Raw genomic sequence first — 6,121 nt, forward strand, 5'->3', positions numbered from 1 at the left:
TTTAATGATAAGTCAGCATTTTGCTGGTAAGTCAGCAAAGTGTAGTCTTTGCCCTCAGGGGTCAAAAATGCCCCCAAAATGTTTTCTAGGGGTGTGAAGAACATTTCTATACATTTTGGGCCTCCTTGGGCCAATGGTTGTTTAAGAAAAATGCCTGTCCTGGGCCTAACATGGCTCAGGCAGACCAAAAAATAATGCCCCAAGATGGCATTTGAAGGCATATACAGTCCTCACTTCCTTTATGCAGGGGAAGGGGGAAATCGCGTATGCTCACGCCCCATTGAAAATAATGGGGCATGTGCGTGCGGTGCCGCGTGGTATGCGCACCATGGATGCATGCGCCATTCATTATATTGAGCCATGGCTTCAGTGTATGCTGAAAGCCGTGGAAGGGAAGCCCGCATATGGTGCAGGCTCACTCTCTGTGTGTGCATATGTGCATGTGTGTGTGTGTATATAGGCAGGGACTGGTGGGGGGGTCAGCCTTCCAAAGTCTCATGAAGGGCTAATACAACCCACAACTGCATTGGACTAGCAATTGGATTTAGGCCTTGGACTGCAACTTGCCATGCTGGCTGAAGTATTCTCATCAACAAAAGTAACTTTTCCTGATCATAGTGAGGCTTGGACAGCTTCTTCTTGCCTTCAGGATACTCAAAAGTTATCACAAAGGACCCATTTAAATATTCAGAAGGGCCTATCACTCTTTTCAGCCTGTGGATGGGAAAGAAGCCTATATTTCAAAGAATGCCCATGTAAAAAGCGAGAAAGTTGGGATGTAGAAAACTCAATTTTATGGCTGGGACATACTGCACTCATGGCTGTCCCCTCCTGTCCTTTCTCAGTTTGAAGTGGAACAGCCCTGAAAGGTCTCTTTACTCCTTCAGGCAGCCTGCAGAAAACCTATACCACACGCTGCTTTTGTATATTTGAATCTTAAGAATGTTAAGGCATTTGTCATGGTAAGTTAGCAGTGCTCATTGTTGACAGTCTACAGGAGGGCAGATCAAAGGGGAAAAAGGAAGAGGTAACTGCATAAATCAGTATATAATATATGATCCCTGGAAGAGGTAAAGAAGCAAAAAAGTGTGTGTGTGTGCGTGTGTGTGTGTTGCAGAAGCAAGGTTGTTTTAATAATGTAAAGCAACACGAAGGAATAGATTACACCTCTTACTAGGTGGGATCACCAGGCATTTTTTTTTTCTGTGTCATCCTTGCGCAGGGACCATGCTAATCTTCTCTGTATCATTCCAGTTTTAGTATATGTGCTGCCGAAGCAAGCACCATTTTTTTATGTTGCAATTAGGACAATGTTCCCTGTTCCTACTGCCACAGAAGCTGTCTATGAAGATCCAAAACTTGGATCTTGAACTACAACTTAAAGCATCTCTTACCTCTGGCTATGCTAGCTGCCATTGCTAGGAACTGTAGGTCAACACCTGGATAGCTGCACATCCTTTCTAGGGGTAGGCAAAGTGTGGTCCATGGACCATGTGCAACCTAGGGCCATTTTTATGGCCCTAGCACCTCCCTGGGGGGTATAGATCAAGTTATAGTCTATAGAAACTATGGAGGGATGAACCCCATTTTCTGGATAGAAAACAGGTTTTGGGGCAAAAATTTCCATGTGTTTTTGTGTGCAAAATAATTCATCCTCGGCACTTCTGGACATTGAATACCAGCATAGTGTTGAAAGATCCACCAGGGCCATCCAGTCCAACACTATTCTGCTATGAATCAAAGTACTCCCAAGAGATTACCATCCAACCTCTCTTTGAAAACCCTCAAAGAAGGAGGTTCTGCTACATTCTGAGGCAGCATATTCCACTGGCAAACATGCTTTCACCATCAGGAAGTTCTTCCTGGTGTTTTGGTGGAATCTCTTTTCCTGTAATTTGAATCTATTGCTCTATGTCTTGGTCTCTGAGGCAGCAGGAAATAAGCTTGCTCCATCTTCAATATGACAACCCTTCAATTATTTAAGCATGGTTATCATGTCGCTTCTTAACCTTCTCTTCTTCAGGCTAAACATACCAAGCTTCCCTAGCCATTCCTCAAAGAAAACTGCATAAAATTCTCATAGGTCTATTGTTCTTCCCAAACCACTTTTAGACTGTTGGGAAACCCATTTTTCAACCAGGGAATGAATAACAATGAATATTCTTTCCATCATTATCCAGATGTTGAACTGCAACTTCCAGCATCCTTTGCCACTGGCTATGCTAGCTGGGGTTGCTGGGAGTAGCAGTTCAACATCTGGATAGCCACACATCCTATCTAGGAGTGGTGGGCAAGGTGTGATCTATGGGCCACATGGTAGCCACCTCCAGTCACCCCAGTTAGGATTTTTCACCACTTCATGATCAGACTCCTATTCTCTGTACACTCCTCCACTCTGCCTTAAGCCAATTAAATAAGGATGTTGGATTGTAAACAGCCCATGCAGTGGCTGACATTATCCAAACAGAGACATGTAGCCGTTGACTGAAAGATGACAAGCGGGTGGCTTGGATCCCCCCAGGGAGATTCAGTTGCCAAGCTGACAGGATCACATCCCAGAATCTGGTGGCAGCAGGCACAGAAAAGTGCCTGAAACTTCTTTGTGATCTGTGTCATTTCCTATCTGTTTTCATACAAAGGATCAAAAGGTGTCCTGCACCACTGGTCTTATTTAACCCACATTGGATCACCAGCTTAAAGATATTGTGGTGATTGTCACCTTAGAAATACCCATGAGAGATCAAGTGAGATGGGAGGAGGAAGAAGGGAGGTTCTCCAAACAGGAGGATTGAGAAAGAACAGGAGGTCATTTTTTATCTATTACATTCTCTAGAGCAAGTCTTGGGAAAGTTATGTTTTGGATGACAGTTCCCAGAAATCTGTGGTCAGCTTCTGAAAGATTCATAGACAAGTATTCTATGGTCAATTTCTAGTGGAAGTTGTCCATAAAGTTGTGCTGGAGGACCTAAATATTCCTAGAAAGAATACTTCTGTAGGAATCTGCCCTATGTTGAGCATAGAGTTGTGCTGGAAGACCTAAAGGTTCCTAAAGATAACATATTTATAAAATCTGTGAATCATCAAATCCACAAAAGGAACAAGTAAATGTTGGGAGCTGACTGCATTTATGCTACACTAAACCGATATTGGATTGTAATCAACAAATGGGTTTACTCTACCCAACAAGGGTTGGGATTTGCCAACAGGATTCCAGCATGGGTTCACAACATTATTTTGGGTGAGGTGGGTTGCTTAGAAACAAAAGGAATTCTCTCTCGGAAACTGTGCATATGGTGCTTAAAAAAAAAACCTTGGGTATCCCCCCAAATATTGTGCTCCGAATATGATTATTTTTTACCTCTTTCTTCCCAGCACAATGTAGTGTATTATTGGCCTGAATACATATTCTGTTTCAATTTATATTGAGCGATATAGTATTTAAAAAATGACATCATTTAATATTTATTATTTGTTAGTATTTGATTGCATTTGACAGCTGACAATATTTGACAGTCAGCAGCTTATGAGATTTTCTTTTTTGACACCTGATAAAATGCAAATGGTAAGGAGATGCCCATAAGTATGAAGCAATCCAGTTCTGGGTTTTGAGGCAGAACATCAATAATAATAATAATAATAATAAATCTCATGTGGCAAATTTTGAGTATTTGTGAATACTTGGCTACAAAGCTGAAATACCCACAAAGCTGATTCACCATTTGTTTATGTCAGTCTTCAAACATGGAGAAGAGAAAAAGAGAGAGACATGAAAATCACAAAATGGAGAACAAAGAAACTTATATTAAATGCAAACTAACTGATGCAGACAAAGTAAGGCTATGAACCAAACAAACAGAAAATTACATTAAAATGTTGTATCTAAGCTCTTTCCCTAGCTTGGAAAAACTCCTAAGGCTACAATTCTCCAGAGCTTAGAAAAGTTACTTTTCCAAGATCTGTGACTCTGCACACCTTTCCTATTGATCTCAGCAAGAGTTTTTTCCTGAACCTGGTAAATAGGGGGGAAAAAACTTGCATCAGGGATTGGAAGAGCCTAAAGGCCCCCTAGAATCTGCCACCACATCCCACCTTGCCAGTATAATATATTGGCTCCAGGATGGAAAGTTATACTTCTGAAAGAAACAATCATCCCTTTCAAGGCTATGTAAAGTGGAACGTTGGGGGCTGGAATACCCTTGTGTTGTTGTTTTTCAAATTGGGAGCCAAGGGTGCATCCACTGTAGAAATAAAGCAGTTTGTCATCACTGTAATGGCCAAGACTCCAGCCTACAGAATCCTGACATCTGTAGTTTTGTGAGATACCTGTATTCCTTGGCAGAAAAGGCTAGATACCTTGGAAAACTACAGATCCCAGAATTCCATAGGATGGAGCTGAAAATGGTGGCAACCCACATCATTCCTACAGTGTAGATGCCCTTTACCATAGGAGGTGTAGCAGGTCCAGGGTGTTTCTACTAATGCTGGACCGAAACTGTTCCTTTTGCCCTGCATGATGCACACCTCCTAGTGAAAGGAACAACATCTTTTCTCACAGAGGAAGAAGGGAGGGAAGGGGAAGGGGAAGGGGAAGAAAGAAAGAAAGAAAGAAAGAAAGAAAGAAAGAAAGAAAGAAAGGCAGGCAGGCAGAGGCAGACCAACTCGTGGCTGGGTCACTGGCTTCACAGTTTGGCTCCTGTGATCCACATGGTGCCAGATTAGCTGGACCTTTGGGCTGTTCTGGCCAGGCTGTTCTTATCCACTTATGTTCTTAAGAAAAAGAGGAATATAATTAAATAAATGGAGGGGGGTCAAGCAGTCTTCTCATCTCAGGGTGGGGAGATGCAAGGATGTGACCCAATGCTTATTTTAATGGCCTGGTGTCAAATGAAGACACGCTCTGGAGGTTTTACAGGAGAGAGCCATGACCCTTGCAGCAACCGGCTTACTTCCCATAAATCTTCCCCTAGATGCATTCTCAGAGCTGCCGCTCTCATTTATAATTCTGCTCTTGGCTTACAGGGTGATATAGGTCTTTCTGTCCCAAGGTGTTCAATGCACACGGATGGGATAACTCCAGCTTTAACCTGCTTCTGCCCAAACAATCTCTTAACTTGGGGTGAGCCACTAAATGTAGGAGGAACAGAACTGGTCAGGGGAAAGTTATTTTTTGAACAACTCCCCTTGCTGTTGGGGGGATGCTGAGAGTTGTAGTTTAAAAGGCTTTTTCCCCCAAGCAGTGTGTAGGAAGGAGCAGCAAATACAATTTTGTGCATGGATCCAATTCTGCTACGAGTAAACCATTTAAACTAGGATGCAAGAATATTCACAATTATTCATTCCCTTGATCAAAAAAGAGGTTGAGAATGAATTGAGATCTGCCATTGAGAAGAATAACAGACCAACAAGATTGTTGAGCAATTTTCTCTTGGTATTCGGTGTGTTCTGGAAGAATTATTCTGTGGTTAAAAACATGGGCAGAAAATGGGTTTCTGGTATGTACAGAAAATACAATTCCCCCATTTTGTAATAGTTCTTGTTGTTGTGTGCTTTCAAGCCATTTCCAATTTATGGCATCCCTAAGGCGAAGGATTTTCTCAACATTTGTTCAGAGGAGTTTCCCATTGCCTTCCTCCAAGACTGAGAGAGTGTGACATGCCTAAGGTCACCCAGTGTGTTTCCATGGCTGAGTGGGGATTTGAGGCTTGGTCTCCCAGAGTCTTAGGATGCATTTCCACTGTAGATTTATTGCAGTTTAACACCACTTTAAGTGCTGCAGCTCCATCCTATGGAATCCTGGGGTTGGTAGTTTTACAAGATCTTTCACCTTCTTTGCCAAAGAGTGCTGGATGTCTCACCAGGCTACAAATCCCAAGGTTCTGTAAACTGGAGTATGGCAGTTACAGTGGTGTAAACTGCATTATTTCTACAGTGGAGATGCACCTTTAGCCCAACACTCAAACCACTACACTGCCTCTGCCTTTTATCACAGGTTTTCAGGACAGTGTATAAATTAAATAATTTGAAACATTTCCAGATTAAAAGCATAAATAATTTGAACCAAGTAGAAACATATTAAACATATTAACAGTCGAAACCTCCACTGGGGGCGGGATACTTCATC

General features: G+C 42.2%; 1 protein-coding gene and 1 non-coding gene across 2 annotated transcripts in view; one reads left to right on the top strand and one right to left on the bottom strand.

Moving 5' to 3' along the window:
* The window catches only part of CELF4 (CUGBP Elav-like family member 4), an 817,890-nt gene that overhangs the window by 687,817 nt on the left and 123,952 nt on the right, over positions 1-6,121 (top strand). The window lies entirely within an intron of this gene.
* Positions 1,183-1,284, bottom strand: LOC121924527. The gene has a single exon (XR_006102646.1). It is a non-coding gene; the product is annotated as a U6 spliceosomal RNA (small nuclear RNA).

The sequence above is a fragment of the Sceloporus undulatus genome, chromosome 2 (assembly GCF_019175285.1).
Source record: "Sceloporus undulatus isolate JIND9_A2432 ecotype Alabama chromosome 2, SceUnd_v1.1, whole genome shotgun sequence".
Classification (NCBI taxonomy): domain Eukaryota; kingdom Metazoa; phylum Chordata; class Lepidosauria; order Squamata; family Phrynosomatidae; genus Sceloporus; species Sceloporus undulatus.